The following is a 20,721-nucleotide window of genomic DNA, read 5'->3' as shown; positions in this document are numbered from 1 at the left end:
GAAGGTAACTCGAGAGATACCGGAAGTGCCTATACATTCGCCTCACTAAAACGGGAGGCAAAGCAAGCAAATAATACAAAGTGTGAGCCAACTTCCTCTCAGAGATGGTGTGTGCATATCGGTTTGGGATGTTTTCATGTAGGAGCGTGTGTCTGCGTGCGTTAACAACTATAGTTGTTCACTTCTTGTTGAGCTCCGGCTCAAAATGAATCCCTGTATACATTTCTTTTTTCTCCAGCAGTATATAGGTAATGGTACATGTAGAAAGAGAGTATATCGATGATTATAGAGTGTTCTCAATTATTTCACTGTTTTTTTCTCCTTTGTCGTTCGTCCAGTGCCATGTCGTTCAGGAGTTTATGCGTAGTACTATGTGTAAGATTATCACTTGATATTACGATTTTAATCATAAATAAAACATGGTATGTATTCCCATATTTTAGATCACTGCTTCCCCCTTCTTTCTCAGTCTTTCAAATTTATAGATCTTGTAACTATAGTGATAATTAAAATAGTGAATAAAAGCCCGAAGGTAGCTTTTGGGAGAATGCTAAAAAAAGAAAAGAAAAAAACATTTTTATAATCAATTTCCCCTTCATACTTACATAACAAATACCATTAGATTATTATACGTTCCCGAGTACGGGCTACGCCCAAACATGGTTGCATAACCAAAATTGATGGTCTAGAATAATCATGTTGGTCCAATCACTTTGGGTCCACAAGGGAATCATTTTCCTCTCGAATTTCAAATACATGTCCATACAGACATATAGGTTGGTGTATGCATGTAATATTTGAAGATACCAGACAATATCTGGGCTTTTATTAAATTCTGATGATAGTAGAAAACTCTTTCGCATGAAGTACATTATGTATCTTCTATGTATTTTCATTGATCTTTATTCATAAGTGCACATGTTCAATTGTATTTGACCTTTCACCCTCTTGAGCATGGCAGTACTATAGTGAATATGTTTGTTGATTAAATTTTGAGAGTAAGTTACAGACGTTCTCAATGTTTGTGTTTTTATGGAATGTGGTTGTCTCATAAGTGATCATTGGTGCTTGAGTAATTGGTTGGGCCTATGTCCTTTAACAAATCAGCGGCGATAATAGTTACCTGCAATCAGTATTACAGTGCATTCCCGTTATAACGGATATGGTAATAACAAAACTTCGGTTACAACGCAGTAAAAATTCAGGCCGCAATGTCATCCACTATATGTATTTCTATTGTTTATTTGTTCGGTTATAACAAAATTTCCATATAACAAAAGAAAAGTGCCGGTCCTGAGGACTTTGTTATAATGGGAGACCACTGTACCTAGTACTAGGCCTATGCTGTATTTGTACTAGTAGTTACTCACAGGTAACTATTATTACATGTACCTGGTACCATTGGTAAGAACAGTTACTTGCAACTATCATATTCTTTTACTGATTTCTTTGTTTTTATGCTGGCAGATTAACACACACAGACACACACAGACACAGAGAGACAGACACACACACAGTCACACACACAGACAACACACAAATACAGTAACACACCTACCAAGTCTCACACATTAGGTTGAGACTCACACCTCAGGGTCTTTCTCAAGCCCACATGTCTGACAGGCTGTTTCCCACAATAAAAAAAAAAAAAAACCCTCAAAAAACAAAAACAAACAAAACTGGATTTTCAACCATAAAAAAGTCACATTTAGAGATGGACAGTTGTATCAGAATAAACCACAATATCAATCAGTATGCACATATTACTGCATGATTGGAGCTTAAAAGCACTTTAGCTCTTTTACCGCTTTATTTTGCCTGCCTAGTTTTCTTCCTTGTGTTTCTGCCTTTGTTTCGCTTCTGAACTCATACTCTTTCTCATCACAACTTTGCATCAATAATCAACAGTGACTCATGAGTCACAAGTGAATTGACCTTGGGATTTCAAGTTTTCAAGTTTTTGTTTCTATCTGAATGTGGATATGGCAAGAAATAAATGCCACATGGGATTGGTGTATGTATGTGTGTGTGTGTGTATCAGTGTATGCATGTTGGATGGGGGGGGGGGAAGGGATTGTTTAATAATCTAAACAAAACCTGATCAGCCTGATGTTGGCGAGTCACATTACAATGGGTGGAGAGAGAGAGAGAGAGAGAGAGAGAGAGAGAGAGAGAGAGGGGGGGGGGGAAGAGGCAGAGAGAGAGAGGGGTAAAAGAAAACATATTAAATATCATAACATTATACTGAGTTTATGATTTATAGCGAAGAGCCAAACACTGAACCATATATCCGTTTGAACCAATATGCACTGTGGCATATTTCTTTATTGCACAATGTACCTCAATTGATTATACAATTACTACTAGTGTTGATATAGAAGCAGATGTTACACAGTTCAACATGGAGGTATCTTACTAGGAGTGGGGGAATATCAACGAGTCATAGAAAGACGTTTACTGCGAGCAAACATAATTGCAGAAATGGGGATTTGAAGTTTTATCCCGCAAAGGCGTTTTACTCTCTGGAAACTTTTATTTAACTTAGCGATTTCTCCTTCCTACTTTCCAGCTCTCCAGTATGTTAACAATGTCAGTGCACTTTCTTTGCCTGCACAAGTTGTCTGATAGACTTCATGTTACTGTGAAGAGATAAAATATTCATGTACCCAGGCTCCTAAAGTCTTGGTTACATGTACCCCAAGTGACTTAAAAAGTACACACACACAACGTGTCTATGATTCTGAATGATCATTATGTAGGTATACTGAGAGGTCCAAGTATTGCGGGGTCAAATGTACTAGTTACACACAAGGGCCAAAAAGCTCTCTTTATGTGATACATAAAATATGATATTGATGGATGAGGTTGAGAAAATTGTTTGGATATCATTCTACTTTAGTTCCTATCAATCCTTTTTTGCCCTCTAATTCAAAGCTCAAATCGTATGTTCCCCCCACCCTTGCATGGCTGATTAATCTGCAAGTCGAACCCTGCCATCTGCGATCTACCCGTCAGATGGGTTTCTCCAAACTGCAAGCAGCCATTAAACAAGGCCTAAGGATCTCCGCGCATGATGACACTGCGCTCGGGGCAGATAGATCAGGTACTATGCATGGTGATGGGGTGAATCCCTGACAAATCTAACACACGTAGAAAACTATATTTGAAGTGTGCGAAACTGGATATACAGATGGAAGTAAGTTTAGAATTACTCAATGACTCATGGCATTTCATAATTGATAGCGAGCAAAGAGACTTGGCCATATGAGAGGCGAATCACTCAAAGGTACTCATAAATCTCTATAAAAAGAAAGATGGAAAACAGATTTGAAATATTAATGGCAATTGCCTATTGAAACCATGTTAGGATTATAGAATTCATTGGTGGCTCTGAATTTAGCACATCAGTCACATATGTGAGAATTAAATGCTCGTTTAATTGATCAAGTGAAATGTGAAACACACTAGTCTGCATGCAATGTGAGATATACAACTGATAATAGGAAAGAAGAAAATGGATACTGTGAAAGCTGTTATTTTCATGAGGATTTTAATATTCATCATGCATTTTGTGAATCATCGCTGGACCATAAATTCAACAACACAAGACAATATCATGAACAGACAGGCATTAGTGCCCTTGCAAGATAGCCTTGACGTCAAATTGCACGAATAACAGCTCTTACAGTTTACATTATGACATGAGATATCAGTAGGAACAGCTTCTCTTGAAAGATGGAATGGAAGACTTCACTTTGGGGGAAATCATACACAAGAAGCGAAGCCGCCTACAGACATAGAGATTTGCCAAGTAGTGATGGGTCGTATATGTTTATTTTTTTGTGCTTTTTACAGGATGATGAAAGGGGAGGGTAGGAGTGTGGTTTGTTGGAGCGAATCCGCTGGCATCTAGGCACCAGTGTAGTACAGGAGTTTGGAGTCAAGACACTCGTACTGCACCTCCAGGTACTTGTAGGTGTTGGGGCAGGGGTCAGGGGAAGGTCCGTGCATTGGCCCAGATCTCACACTTCTCGTGACCCTGGCAGAGCTTCATGACGACCGCCCTCGAGGTTGGCTCGTGGCACGACTGATCGGCAATGTTGTCATGGGCACATATCTATTGCAGAAAGAGAGAGACAGAGATTAATGAATGTACGTACATCATCTGTCATGAATACTGGTAGGTCAAGATCGTATGTCCTTTAACAAAAAAGGATTCCTCATGTAAAATGCTGCCACAAATCACAATGCAGAAAAAAAAAAAAAAGCTGCTGAGACCTTTTTATCCAGTGGGAAAGTAGCAAGCCATTTGACTACAATTGAGTCAAAGGGGGCCTGAGATCTCAATCCTTGTAGAATCTTAATCAGAGGTATGATGACGAATATAATGGTAAAATGTAAAGGTTAACTTTTTAGCTTTTGCCTCTAACAAGGATTCAACCAAGATCAAAAGTTTGGACCTTTTTAATCGACATCATAACTAGAACAAAACTATCTCTATACTGAAAGAATGTTTCTTTTCCTATTATTAGAGTATGTCCAAAACCTTTCCTAGTATGTTCTCAATGTGTGCAAAGCATTAGAAACTTCAAAATTCCCTCATGTACTGGTCTTTTCTTGGATTTCGGAGATTCATATTAATGTCTCCAGTATAGGATGACATGTTTGATTTATTGCGATTACCAGTAGACTCCCAGCTTTCTGTACATTCACTCGTCTTTGCTGATTTGGGCACACAAATCCTTGTGATCATTCGTTCAGCACAACTTTGTCTCTGAATATGAATTTTGTGCTCTGACTGCAGGATCTTGTGTCAAAAAAAAAAAAAATACACAGGTACTGTGCCCCGACTACAGTCAAGTTATTATTTCTGATCCTAAGCACCTAACCCAGATTTGATAATTGTTTATATTCATTGGTGACTTGAATAAGGATCATATATTGATGGCATTTGCAGCCTCTATCGATCCTGCTTTAATTCTTGTCGAAATTGTGATGATATCACTGGCTGTTATACAAATGGAACTAATTTGATCAAAACCTTCATGAGATGTTTCCATGACAACAGTTTCTGTAAGTTCCCTTACTTGAACCCTGTTTCCAACATCAAAAAGATAACTTCAAAATCCCCGCCCCCCTGTCAAGACCCAGATCCTTGCCCTTTCTCACCTCTCGTCCAGCTGACCGTCCGTAGCTAGGCGGTCAAGACGTTGATGTAGCCGCCCCTGCAGTTGAGCATGACCGGATGGTCCTGGCAGATAACCTTCCTGTATGGCAGGCGGGGGTGCTTGACTGCTGGCTGGGTGCCGCCGACAGGTGTAGTAGACAGAGAGGTAATTGGCGCCGGGTGAAGCAGGGGTCGCCGAAGAGACGGTCACAGGCTGGTATCTGGGACAGGATGTGGGCAAGCATTGTGGGAAGGGGAGATGGAGGTTGGGAATGAGGAATTTTCGGGAAGGAAAGGGGAGAGAAAAAATGAAGAAATCGTCACTTTCCAAGAATCCTGAGCACTATTCTATACAACCTCCATTATACCATGGTCACAGCTGAATCTTCTTCAACCCATGATACTTTTCATGGCCTTCATAACATACATGCCTGGCATAGACACTGTCGTGAAAATAACAGGAACCAGCCGGAGATGATCTGGAAATATTGACTGAAAAGAATTCAGAGAAAAAGGATAAGGAGACAATGGTTAAAAACATCAACCACCATGCAATATCACAAAATCCAACATTAGGTCTCTGCTAGATCATTGGGTAAACTCAGCTCCATCTTTCCAATACCTCTCTGACATTTAATTCAATCTTTGGGTCTATTCCAGTAAGCACTGAAACGGCATATAACATGCCATCATTTGTCTGAATACATTGACTGATATAAACCTCATTCATTAAGATATGTTTTGATATAGCTGCTCGCTCAAATTCATTTTTGTGCATCTGAAATCAACTAATCCCTCTCACCTTAAACGTGAACCTCATTAGATATTCAGAGCACTAGCCTATCACTCCCCTGGACAGCAAGCCACACCCCTTGGGTGTGGCTTGCTGTCCAGGGAGACACGCCCACAAATGTTGATAACTCTTTGTGCTTCTTGCCAAGGCATTTACATGCAAGCTTACAGTTAGGCAGTTTGTTCCTGCACAATGAATGGTTGTTAGAAGTGTATGCATGTCTCTAAATGTACTGAATGCCACAGTGTCTGGTGGTTGTACGTTGTTAGAGTAAAGGCTTTTAAAAGTTGTCTACCCCCCCCCCCCCCCCTTACATGTGATGTGTGGCCGAGTCTCCTCTTGATCTAAGTTTCACTTAACCTAGCTGTTGAAGATGAGTCCCGAGAATACTCAGGCAGGCGTCTATGGGAAATGTGTGTTACAGCAAAATCAGTCCATCCTCAACGGGTTAATAAATTCCCAAGCAGCAATTCAGCAGCACTACCCCTCTTCCCCCCCCCCCCCCACTCCACAAGTACAAAGTCAGAGACTTGATGGGCACCTTCATGGTACTGAAATCCACACTTTTAACAGTGAAACTTCTGCTTAACATCACTCTCTAGAAGTCATTCCAGGGAAAAGGAGGTCCATAATAATGGGGTGGGGAGTTTTGCCACCTTTGACCTAAAATCCAGACCATTTTTTTTCCTAGCAGTCACGGTCTCCTCTCATATATCCTGACTTGCAGAAGAATCTGTAGGGGGGGGGGGGGGATTTCTCTGGTCGATCCTCATGTGCCAGAATTTCTCCAGAATTTCCTTAATGGACTCCACACTTTCCTATAGACATCATTCCAGGCCAGCTTGCAGTAGGGAAAATCCCTTCCCCTTCAAAGTGTGATTCCAAAACCATACGGATAGAGTGAAACCAGATGAATAAAACTGAAGAAGTTTTATCAAAACCGGATACAAGCAAAAAAATAAAATTGTAAAAAAGAATTTTAAATGTCATAGGTGTTTACCAAATACACATACCAGGGGCGGATCCAGGAATTCCGCAAAGAGGGGGCGTGTTTACAAAATTAAAGGGGGGCGCACGCACCCCTCCCCCATTTTTTTCTTTTTATTTCTTTTGTTTCAACAAAAAGTAAAGGGGGGCGTGCTCCGGTTGCGGTCCTCCCTGGATCCGCCCCTGCATACAGTGGGACAAGAGATAATGTTATTGCATCTAATTTGTTCATACACAAAAGTAATATCAAAATACAGATTTTTTTTTCTGTTGATGATTTTACAACTGCAACCTCTTACCTCTTAAATGTCATTATCGCACGGTAAATTATACAAAACTACATCAATTTGATGCGAAGGATACACCATACTCTTATATTTCATGTCAAGACGGAAAATCTATTGAAGATTTGCGCACAGTCCAATGAAAGACTTGAGACGTGATGACATCATCACTGCTGTCAATTTGAGTACTTGTATGTGGTTGTGACTGTTACCATTGTTTTGTGAAAACATGGTACACCTAAAATTCCACAACTTTCTTATCTTAGATCCAATTTTTATAAGCCCTCTGCAATTTGGTTTGTCTGATTTTATCCTAAAATTCTCATCTTTTTTACATACAAAATCTCAGAAAAACTTAGTTGTCGATGTTGTTTTTTCTGTATGACTTGTAGCTCTAAACTCAGAAATACTGTATACTATTGCTTCTCTTCCTTCAACTTTTTCCTGTTTACACAGGTACATATCCCCTTCTTTGTCCCTTCAGATTTGTTTCTGTCTTGTTATATATTCCCCTGAGTTGTCCTTCTCAATCAAATGATGTTGAAAATACTCAGAAGTTCAAATTGTTTATCTGTTTGTATGCATTTGTTCCTTCAGTTAAAAGTAAGAAAGAATTGTAAGAAACCAATTGGGGATTAAATCTGCCTCACCTAGATATAACACAGCTACATTAAAAATCCAAGTCAGATTATGGTTAAGATATGATGAAATATATGTATATATATTATACACATGATTATATCTATTTCTTTTGAGTACTCTCATTTACATTTTAATGTGAAAATTGCTGATTTTGTCAGAATAATTTCATTTGTACAAGTGGAGAAATAAAACTAGATATATCGCTACGGCGACTGATATGCCTCCGCCATAATGCATGGTTCTCCTAATAGGTCTACAGTACATTGGGCCGGATGCATAAACGCTAGCAATTGCTTGTGCTAGCCTTTTACTCGAATCCGTATGCATAAAAACAAGCAATTGCTTGTGAGCAGAAGCTTTTGCTAACAAGCACAAGCAATTGCTTGCTGCCTGCAAGCAATTGCTTAGAGACCAAGCATTTGCTTGAAAACGTATGCATAAAACATACCTTTCGCTTGTTCTTGCTAGCAATTGCTTACGATTTTCCAAGCTCTGTGAAATGAGCTTGAGCTTTTGCTTATCTGAGACGTTCCCTTTTAAGTATCATTTTCATATTCATGGAAGAAAGACCACACTTGGGAAGAAGTGGTATAAAATCTACAAGAAATTACTCATAAGAAGAGTAACAAATTTTTCATGTCAATAACGGGAATGTCCAGTGGTAAGCACGCAAAATGTGATGAAAAACAGGTAGGATGTCTGACTTCGGTGGAGAGCAAGACGCCTCTCCACGTGCGATCTGGCAGATCCGGGCTACTGTAAGCAGTGATGGGAATCAGCCAGTAATACGTGTGTGTGTGTGTGTGTGTGTGTGTGTGTGTGTGTGTGTGTGTGTGTGTGCGTGCGTGTGTGTGTGTGTATAGTTGTGTGTGTGCGTCTGTGTGTACATTTATGAGTGTCATTTAATAGCTCTTCTGCTATGTCAGGAAATGTTTCTGCACACAGATGCCCTTTCAAATACATGCTGCCACACTCGCCTTTGTTCTTGTGTTCGCACACGCGTGACGTCCCTTTTGTTGAAAACGAAAGCAATTGCTTGTGCGGGACAAGCAAAAGGTATAAGCACTAGCAAAAGGTTATGCATATGGATTTGAGCAATTGATTGAGCTAGCCCTTTTGCTAGACGAGCTTGTGCTTTTGCTTGAAGCAATTGCTTACAAGCAATTGCTTGTTTTATGCATTCGGCCCAGTGTCTTGACAATGTGTGATGACAGTTTCACACAATTGGCAAAATATTAAAATGACAGGTTGGACACAAATGTGCTGAATGTTCACTTTCCTAGAACTAGGTTCAATTGGATGAATGATTAAAATGTCAGAGTGCAGGTATTTGGGGAACTGATGATTTTTACTTGACTTTTGACCCTTTTATAAGTTTATGCATTGAGTAATTTTCAAGGTATTGAGAAAAAGTATAATTTCAGTATCAAATGGGAAAATAGCATTATCTACACCTGGCCTTTGACCTTTGACCTCACAGTTCCAAAGAGAATCACTATTAGGTTGAACATGCATAAATATGTAGGTTTCATGATGACACCTTGAGTTACTTTTGAGATATGGAGGAAAAAGTGCAATTCAGCACTTTCACTTGACCTTTGGGCAAGAAACTTCCCACAGAATATATATTGGGTAATACATGTATACATCAAGTTTAAAAAAAAAAACCTTCAGGCATTGCATAAATATAAGGAAAGTAGTGATATTTTGAGGAGTTGACCTTGACCTTTGACCCCCTGACCTTTGAACCATGACCCCCAACTTCCCTAGATAATCACTGCCCATTGGAACAAGCATATATACTAAGTTCCATGAAGATACCTTGAACCATTTGCGAGATATGGAGAAAAACATGAATTTTCAACCTTTTTTTTTCACAAAATAACCTGTGACCTTTGACCCTGTGACCCTAAAATCCAAACAAAGTATTATCCCCCCAGGATATACCCTCATACCAAGTTTGATGTAAAACCACCACACGGTTCTTGAGATATCGACAAAAACAAAACGGGACGGACGGACGGACGGACGGACGGACGGACGACCCGAAAACATAATGCCTCCGGCCACTTCGTTGGCGGAGGCATAAAAACAACAACTGAAACTGAAAACTAACACTTGACTATTTACAAGCCAACTTGAACACGGTCTGAAATTGCACTTCCAGTGGGAGGGGGTTTCCCTACTCCAAGTTGGTCTAGTTGACAATGTCTAGAAAAGTGTTGAATCCATCAATGGAACTCTGGATACTATGACGGTTCCGGAGTAGTCCACCTCAACTGTTGGCACAGGAACAGGTATCGTCGGACCTATGGGAGATGTGCTGTACCTGCACATTGTCTGTTCTTTTGGAGGTTTCGGGGACAGCCCCGCCTCACATGTGATTGTAGCTACTAATACAGACCACTTTAACCACATCCTCCTTGTGGCAAGATGATTATTTGTATCTGGTTGCATGGTTAGGAAATCTAAATCAACAGCATCTAATATGGGTTGGCTGAATCTTAAAGATGATATCGTAAGAGCCCATTTCTTGATAAAATATTTGCAATAATATTCCCTACTCTTGAAATAGTTATCTCTATTTTTTAAATTATTTTCCTCTGCACATAATCACACATGAGGTATACTTAATGACATCAAAAACATCTACCTAGTATTGAACATATTATGGGAGCACATTTTTATCTAGGCAGTAAAGAATCTGAAAATCTGAGAAAAAGCTGATGTCGCCCTCACTTCACTGGAGCGACGTCTGCAAGTATGTTGCACTATACAGCTTTGTAGTGACACGACACACATACTCAAGCTCCAACTGCCAACACAAATTATGCTATCCAATCACTTTCCAACAGCAAACGAAAAGCAGTTATATCAGTCAAACGTTATGTTTTAGAATTTCTTGCAGGATACAAAAAACAAGTAAATTGTAATACAATACAAAGCATGTCACCACTTTGCAACAGCCATGACCTTCATTTATCTCTCATATGTCAGATTAATCTTGCAAAGGACATGCTGGAGACACAACATGAACACAGCAAGAATTATACCAGTATATATATATATATATATATATATATATATATATATATATATATATATGTGTGTTTGTATGTATATGTTTGTATGTATATGTATATGTATATATATATATATATATATATATATATATATATATATATATATGTGTGTGTGTGTTTGTATGTATATGTTTGTATGTATATGTATATGTATATATATATATATATATATATATATATATATATATACATATACATATACATACAAACATATACATACAAACACACATATATATATATATATATATATATATATATATATATATATATATATACATATACATATACATACAAACACACATACACACACAAACACATATCATATAAATATGATACACTAGAAAATGTGCTATCTTTTTGCAACAGTCATAATGCACACAATTTCCAAACAAAGGTCTGGTCAATTCTGATGAAGGCACAACAACACCACAGCAAGAGAAATACATGTGCAAATGAATTTCACTTAATATCATTCATAATTGTAGGACTGCCGTAGCACAGGGAATATAGAATACTCCAAACTCATCAACTGAGATTCTAAATGAAGTTCATGCATGCCCGGGTATCCCACTTGGCTCTCGTGTGAAAATGCATCCCTTGAAAAGCACAGGGTAACAAACGAAATAATGGTTCTCCACTCTAGAAGATCAGTATCAATAGAGGAAAGTGGAGCCTAATACAATGTACACTGCTGGTAGTGAGACCATATTACAGTACTATCACAGTGTAATTACCTACAGAGCTGCCAACCTTTGTGGATCTATTAAGACACTGATGCACAATTAAAAAGGTATCTTAGAGGCAAAATCATGTCATGGCTCAAAAGTGTGGAAAACTGTACATATCTAGCAGTTTGAATCAAATTTAAATAACAATATGTCATTTCAAAAACATACATGAATATGTATTTTTTCCAGTTTCTGATAAAGAAAATCTGCATTACATATTCTAGTTAATGTTTACTACTGGTAGTTTACAGCTTTCAATATTTGTAATCACGATTTAACTTTGCAACATTGCAGTGTGATGGGTAGAAACAGTTATAGGAGAATCAACTGCACCCCCTTTTCTGGGCTCCTACTCACCGCACACTTCTGGTACCCCTGGCACATCTCCAGGACCATGGCCTGGGAGCTCAGTGCGTCGCAGACCTCGTCCTCCCCCTCGCACACCAGCTCCAGGCTGCCGTAGCCGACGTCCAGGATGTCCAACATGTAGTCGCCACAGTCCAGCTTCATCACCTGGCCCTCGGTCACCACGGCATGCATTCTTGGATACTCAATCACTTCCTCTGCAGGGGGGGGGGGGGGGAGAGTTTCACACCAATATGATAACAAGATCATATTCAATCACGCTTTAGTGCATGATACACACAATATCTTTCTAGGTGTTTTTATTTTTGGGAATTTTGCAAGCCAACTACTGGAAAAGATATTCAGAACACAAATTTGTTAATTGCTGCACTTCTCAGCCTTTTTGAACCAGAGGCCCGCTTTAATTGGCCCCTACTAAAGTTGAGGCCCAGTTAGATTGAATGTAAATAATTTTTATTCTGTTTTTGGCTGACATTGCAGCCCACCTGTGACAGGTTTACATCCCACCAGTTGAAAAACGCCAGTGAACTGTTAAAGTCTCCTGGTATCAGTGGCTGTGCCCCTAGGCTAGGCTCTTTATCCTCATTGTGTAATCTTTCCGAGGGGACTCACAGCCAATGGTCCATATGGTTACTTGCTGTTCCAAAGTATTCATGACTTTTTCAGCAGTGGCAGAAAACAACAACAGCAAATCAATTAAAGGGACTGTACAGCACTGGTTGAGGTAAGGATTATTCAGCTTGTAATGTTTTGCAAGATATTCAGAAACCACTCTATGAAATGATAAAGAGCATACAATTCTAAGGGGACTCAAAAGTTTATTTGATGAAAAATCGGTTTTGAAATGACTGAGATATCTAAAAACAAGGTAAAACAAAGAGATCCTAATAAAGATCGTGGCCAGTCAATTTCATTAGGATCGCTTTCTTGGATATCTCCGCCATTTAAAGACCAATTTTCATCAAATAAACGGTTGAATACTTCTTGAAATTACATGCTCTTTCATATTTCATAGAGATTTCTCATTATCTCACCAAAAAATGTTATAGACCTGAATCCTCACCTCAACCAGAACTGTATAGTCCCTTTAAAATCACTTCAATCAATATCCCAGGGTTTGGTTCTCACATAAAATCTGAACTATACATGTATCAATGCAAATTTACTGCTCACCCCTTCCCTATCCCAATGTTATTCCTATTAAACACTTGGAGGTGGGGGGGGGGGGGTTATTATAGATGTCTTACTTTGGCAGTAGTGTCCGTTGCCGGAGTAACCGCTCATGCAGTGGCAGCCGTAGCGGAGGTCCTTGCCCGCCCCACAGGTGCCTTGGTCACTGCAGCGATAATCTTGACACTCCAGGGTATTGCCAGCCGAACACTCGCAGTACTTCTGGCAACCGTACTGGGTAATGGTCATACCAGGCTGATGGAGGTGGGGGTGGGTGGGAGGAAATGTGTTTTGATAATAAAGTGGTTACCATGGTTACACAATAAAGGTTTCTTTTGAGTGATGTTCAACATTCACACAGAAGATAAGATGATTTAATGAGTTATCCTGTTTGCCAGGTGTATTTTGAAGTGAGATTTTGTGTTTCTCTGAAAAAGTAGCAACATTATTTCCAGTTTTTATCACAAGAACCAAAACAATCTAGAGGCACCTTGGATGGAATATCTGCATCTGGCAGTCCTGACTCTATACTGTAGCTTTTAGCTTTGTGTTTTTGCAGTAATCACATGAAATTAACTTTTTTTTTTTTTTTGCGGGTATCAAATTGTCTTTGAAAATTGAACAAATCAAACTATAAACAACAACAAAAAAATGTGTGGCGGGGGTATAATTATGATACATTTCAAGTTCAGTACAGTCGGGTCAGTTACATTGTAAAGAGTTACTGAGACTAACCGACGCGTAGAAGCGGTCTTGGTCATGTGACATGGTGCAGCCGCATTCGTGAGGATTCACGCACTGGCCGCGGCCCGACAGAACCTTGCCCAGCCGGCACTCGCAGCCCTCGTAGCAACGGTTGCTGCACGTTGTCTCCAACTCGTCCAGGCCACAGTGGCGGACAAATCCGTCTGAACAGGATGTGTAGACCATGTCTGGTGGACAGCTAAAGCCTGCAATGATGCGATATGATATCGAACATCAACCAATGTTGCGCTAAACAGGCCCATTCATACACTCCGAAAACGTGAGATTCAAATCATTTTTCCAGCATTTTTATTCACATGTGTATGGGGAAAAAAAATGCAATTCAAATTACACCACTTCACAAAGAAAAAAAAGAAAGCAATGGTACACTGGTTCAAGAGACGTGCTTGCGTGAGTCTCGAAGTTTGACCTGACATTGACCTACCTGTCCTATTGTGACTGAAAAAAATATGGATTTGGCTCATAACTAGGAAATGAAAGAGTAGTTCCCATAGAGGAGTGTGTAGTGAAATTACCCCAAGAATAGGAAACTTCTCCTTAAACAAAAGCTGGAGGTCTGCAAATATGACACATACTCTTTGATGAATGAAAGTTGCAGGGTATGGTGTCTTCAAATCACATCTCTCTAAGAGAGGAAGGAAAAGAAAACCTTTATACAAACTCACCACATCCAGTTGCCACTCTCCAGCTGGGAAGCTTGATCCCTTGACCCAGGCAGGTGTCTGCATAGGCCTCCAGGTCGGCACACACCAAGTCTGTGGCGGGTAGAATGGAGCACTGATCCTGCATGCAGGCATTGAAGAAGGGTTCCGGGTCCACAGCGGCATGGCAGGCCGAGAAAGGACCTGGTAGCGACGAATGAGATGATGATGCTCGATGTTGAAGCTATTTTTGGGTGTCACGGCAGTGTCTAGTTCACAGAATTCTCAGAGGTGACTCGTATCTAACTACCAGTTATGCACTGCTGATTTAGACTATGGTTTGGATTCAAGTTTCCTTCGTGCAGGGATGCCAGTTGGAATGAAAGAGAAGGCCTGAAATACATCTACATGAAGCTCCTTTGTACACAAAAAAGCCTGAATTTTGAAAATACCAGGGCCTGAATTCAGGCTTTTGCCTGAAAACTGGCATCCTTGCTTCGTGAACACACCAAGCTGATTGTAATACACACACTAAAGACTGGCATCTGAATATCATCCCTCCGCACTCCCCATTCAGTCTTGGGTCCACTTAACATTCTAGTTTTAAAAGGACTGCTCTCACTTTACATCTGACCCTTTAATTCAAACAAGGATCAATTCATCATTTTGATTTGTGTTGACAGTCACCTTACTCAAGTCCTTTTTCTTTTCTTTACTTTTTTGTTTCTAGGGGTCAAGAGTTTACTTACCATTCTTGTCTGTTAGGACAGAGCAGATTTCAAAGGCCTGCTGGTTGTATGAGGCACGGCGGACGCACGGATCTTGGTTCTGGCAAGTGGCACAACCATTGCAGTCAGTTCCGTGAGACCAGGCTTCAGCCAACTGACCAGTGGTGGCCACCTGATTTTTTTTTTTTTTTTTTTTTTTTGGGGGGGGGGATGGGATGGGATGGGAGGGGAGGGGAGGGGAGGGTCAGATTGAAACCAGTGGTACTGTGATGCGCCAAGCTACATGTAGCTACTGCATATTTAAGACAACACATGGTTTCCACGTGCCCACAGAAACTGTCTACTTTTGCTCTAAAATGGAAACATATATGCATAAGAAATGAGTGAAATAATGTGGCATATAAATGATTTCAGTTCAGTAACAGCAGAAATGAGTAATATCAGCCAAAAAGGCACATTGGAAGTATCACAATCTCAGAGCATACCCGATCATGGTAATCAAGTAACATTTTACGATCACTTACGAATGAGGCCACAGCAGTATCAACCAATCTTTCATACAACTGAGAATATTTTGCAGCTTGATGGGAAATATTACTGCTAGGGTATGATCAATCATCACGTAACATTCTACCTATCTACTACAGAGCGGGGAGGGCGCTTCAGGAATGAAAGTTGTGTAATGTGATTGAAATCTCTCTACACTTTTGATCTCAAAATACTTAAAAAAAACAATTCACTATAAAGGCAGATCATATTAACAAGACTTGGTAGATCCTTTTACAATATTAAACTCAAATTCCAAATGGTGGAAAATGAATTCTACGTCTTCTGATTGGCATACACTTCTATCAAGCCTGGTAATTTCTATATAAAAGGTGAACACTATTTACCCATATGAGTTCATATCTAATGATGATAGTCAACAAACAGTTTATGAAATTACCATATTTCAACAGATACAAACAAGGAAAAGTAGAAATTATGCGGTGCGTAATATATGTCCCCGCCGGAAGTAGCATTTTGTAGCAAAATGTACAATACAGGTAAAAACTAAAGGTCAAGGCCAAAGAAGTCAAAGGTCAAAATTCTGTGTAGAAGTTTTGAAGCCCTCACCTAGTGCCATCACATAAAGCAAATGGAATCAAAATTGGATTAGAAATGGCGAAAGGGTAGCATTTTGTAGCCAATGTACAATACAGGTTAAAAAATCAAGGTCAAAGGTCAAAGAAGTCAAAGGTCAAAATTCTGTGTAGAAGTTTTGAAGCCCTCACCTAGTGCCATCACATAAAGCAAACGGAATCGAAATTGGGTTAGAAATGGCGAAGGAGTAGCATTTTGTAGCCAATGTACAATATAGGTAAAAACTAGAGGTCAAAGGTCAAAGAAGTCAAAGGTCAAAATTCTGTGTAGCAGTTTTGAAGTCCTCACCTAGTGCCATCACACAAAGCAAATGGAAGTGAAATCGGGTTAGAAATGGCGAAGGAGTAGCATTTTGTAGCAAAATGTACAATACAGGCCAAAAATCAAGGTCAAAGGTCAAAATTCTGTGTAGAAGTTTTGAAGCCCTCACCTAGTGCCATCACATAAAGCAAATGGAATTGAAATTGGGTTAGAAATGGCGAAGGAGTAGCATTTTGTAGCAAAATGTACAATACAGGTCAAAAATCAAGGTCAAGGGTCAAAATTCTGTGTAGAAGTTTTGAAGCCCTCACCTAGTGCCATCACACAAAGCAAACATAATCGAAATCGGGTTAGAAATGGCGAAGGAGTAGCATTTTGTAGTCAATGTACAATATAGGTCAAAAATCAAGGTCAAAGGTCAAAGAAGTCAAAGGTCAAAATTCTGTGAAGAAGTTTTGAAGCCCTCACCTAGTGCCATCACATAAAGCAAACAGAATCGAAATCGGGTTAGAAATGGCGAAGGAGTAGCATTTTGAAGCAAAATGTACAATATAGGTCAAAGGTCAAGGTCAAAGGTCACAACTGAAATTCTGTGTAGAAGTTTCAAAGCTCCTATGTAGTGCTATCATATAAAGCAAACAGAATTAAAATTGGCTCATAAATGACAGAGAAGTAGCAAATTCAACATTTTCATCACACACGGACGCACACACAGACAGACAGACGGACGGACACACGGACACACACACGTACGGAGTCCATAGTCCCCTGCTCTAAACAGAATTGAAATTGGCTCACAAATGACAGAGAAGTAGCAAATTGAACATTTTGATCACACACGGACGCACACACAGACAGACAGACAGACAGGCGGACGGACACACACACATACGGAGCCCGTTTCATAGTCCCCTGCTCGAACTCGTTCGGCGGGGACAACAAATCAGAATCCCTCTCACCTCTGAAAATAGAATCTACAGATACAATTGTACTCTATTTTGATAGAAAATAATGTCTCAAGCCATCGAGGACGAGTTTATTTTGCTACAACATGCTTTTCCCATAGACACCTACCAAAGTATACTCGGGACTAGTCTTCAACAGTTGAACGCAATACTCGCCTACATAGTACTCTTACATAAATTTACAGTGTTTTACAAGGAGAAGGAGCAGGACAAATTCATGAAATCAATCCTGCTGTTGGGCCTTAATGATGGCAATGCCCTGTATTAGTGGGATTATACCTACTAGAGCTCTGGTAGAACATGCAGAGAAGAAGGTTGCAAGGCATACTGGCAAAATACTGGATCTATTGATAGCAATACTAAGAGGACAAAGCATGCTCCATTTTCAAGAAGTAGCTGAAGTGATTGATCATCTGTACCTGTTGCCCATTTTGGTCCTGGGCATCATTGTCTGGGTTGTCGTCAAAGTTTCCACACATACCGCATGGCTTGTAGGCCCCCTTGGCAACGCTAACCACAACGTGCCGCTTGCCGTCCCACTGGACAGAAACCCCGCGATTAGTGGAGGCCACCTATGAGGGCATCAAACAAAATGTGCTGATCGAGGTAAGATTATTTCCAAGCATATCACTAAAGAGGAATGAAATCAAAATTATGTGGATTGAGTGAATGCAGGAATATAGAATATAGACTAGTACAACACATCAGTGAAGTTTGACGAAAATTGGACAATCCATTCAAAAGTTATGAACATTAACCCACTGAGGATGGAGACATTTTGCTACAACACACATTTCCCATAGACACCTGCCCGAGTATACTCGGGACTCATCCTCAACAGGTTAAAGTTACGGTGAAGCCATAGCTAGATGAGACTACTTCATCAGTCCATGGCATCACTGCAGGACAATTATACTGAAAAAATATAAAGAAAATTCTACAAAACTTAATATTTTTTTTTGGTGAAAGTACTCATTCCCTCCACTTGTTACTTACATATGTTGAGGGTATAATATGTGACCCGCTACAACAAAAGGATCCGAAAGTCGGGGGAGGACAATTTTCTGAAAGTGACATGCCATTATTCCCTTACTCTTCCACTTTCATTTCATATATAACACGACTCATAAAAGTACTTGGTTGCGGAGATATCGATGATTTTATTAGCGCATGCTGAGTGGTTTAGGAAATCAGCATATCGAGAAAACCGCCTTCGAAGTTTTCCTTTCGACGCCATCAAGATCAAGGGGAGGCAAGAGAGTTTTCACCGCGATAAAAGGTATGCTCCTAGCAACCTCCGCAATGTTCATTCAAGCTTCTGAAAGAGGTAAGGTAGCTCTTTCATTATGCAAGAAAACTAATATGTTGACTTCCTACTGAATTTTCTTTGCATGGTTTTCCATCAAGTCTTCTTCAAGTGTTGATCAAGTCTTCTTTTAGAGAAGAACACTATATTCTCATTATTAGAAAGTTTCCAACATTGCCATGTGTTGGATATACATCAAGAATGATTAACAGACAAGTGCCCCAAGTTAGGTGGGGGAAAAAAAGTAATCATTTCCACTTCTTTTGGTGCAGAGACATTGTTGCAAGAAACTCTCTGGGGGCAGACACAAATGCACTATGGTGCAACAGGTGACCCTGTTCACACGTAACAGAAGACATAGAACACACATATGGCTATTCTAGATTTGGGAGTCATAAATGCTGATACCTGTATCAGATGGATACCAAACAGTGTTTGGATGTTTCAGCCATAACTTCAACCCCTCCCCCACTAATTGTGACTTTTAATTTGGTTTAAAACACACATGCAGTGAAAAGAGAGACTTTATACCGTACTTACCTCTAAACAATGACATACTAGCAGCAGAAGCCCACTTTCATAATGCGACATATATGGGTTCATCCTTTCCACAAAACGGTGTCTTTTGAACAATATTATGTTCATTATTTGCTTACCGTTCACATGAGAAACTTAATACTGTCATTTGAAGGTAACTAAACATGTTATTAGTATTTGGAGGACCAGAACCATCTGCCAGAATGCATCATCCAAAGTGATACTAACTTTAGTTGAAGCAGCATGCCTGAAAATGGAAGTAAGACATTTACAGCTGCTCTTTCTCATCATACGTTTACAAGAAGGAATCAACAATTATACAAAATCCTGAAGGCATTTGTTTTTTACTTATCACAGAGACTGCAAAGAATTTTGTGAAGATGAGAAGATGGAAGTACTTTTGAGGGAAATAAATAATATATGAAATGAAGCTCTGGACATACGTACCAAGGTGTTGCCAGCTCGCCTGACGGACAGGGTGATATTGTCGTGGGCGACGGTGAATGGAAGCTCAGTCAAGAATCCATCAACGATATACTCATTACCATGGGTCAGTGACACTTTCTGGATGGGGAAGAGAAGCGGTGGGAGGTCAAAGATCAATGTAACCTTAAAGTCCCACTATCCCTTTGGTAGTTCAGTGGAAAACTACTCTAAAAGTGGAAAATTTTGCTGTGTAGAAATGTTCATGCATTTTGCACAACAAGAAGCTAGCGCAAAAACAAAAGCACACGAATATTTCTGCATGTCATGTTTCCCAGTAGTTAATCTCCTCATTCCGCAAAACTTCATCTCACCTGGCCGAGTGTGAAAAATGATCGACTTTCACAAAAATATACACTTTTACAGTACATATAATTCTAGAGAAAAAGAAAATAGTTGAAGTAATTTCCATTCAAAATGTTGGACCAGAAACGTACTTCCTGACATTTCTAGGTCCAAACAATCCTCTTTTCTGCACTTTTTTTTTTTTTGCAGACAGTTGCTTCATAGGATCTTCAGTGCTGTGCTCACTGTATGTTAAGCAAGCTGCAAACTTCCTTATTCCTTTGGCGAACCAACTTTCACTGATTCACTTCAACTTTCCACACTTCTACATGAAAACGACAAAAATCTAGAGTCTTACTTGGCATCACACAAAAAAGAAAGAATATC

At 39.7% G+C, this 20,721-nt stretch overlaps 1 pseudogene; it reads right to left on the bottom strand.

Moving 5' to 3' along the window:
- Positions 1 to 3,909: 3,909 nt before the first annotated feature.
- The window catches only part of LOC139718997 (zonadhesin-like), a 45,716-nt pseudogene continuing 28,904 nt past the window's right edge, over positions 3,910 to 20,721 (bottom strand).

The sequence above is a fragment of the Diadema antillarum genome, unplaced genomic scaffold, assembly GCF_040938485.1.
Source record: "Diadema antillarum isolate AM-2024a unplaced genomic scaffold, OU_Dant_1.0 scf00000103, whole genome shotgun sequence".
In the NCBI taxonomy this organism is placed as follows: domain Eukaryota; kingdom Metazoa; phylum Echinodermata; class Echinoidea; order Diadematoida; family Diadematidae; genus Diadema; species Diadema antillarum.
This window is presented reverse-complemented; position numbering and strand designations above follow the sequence as displayed.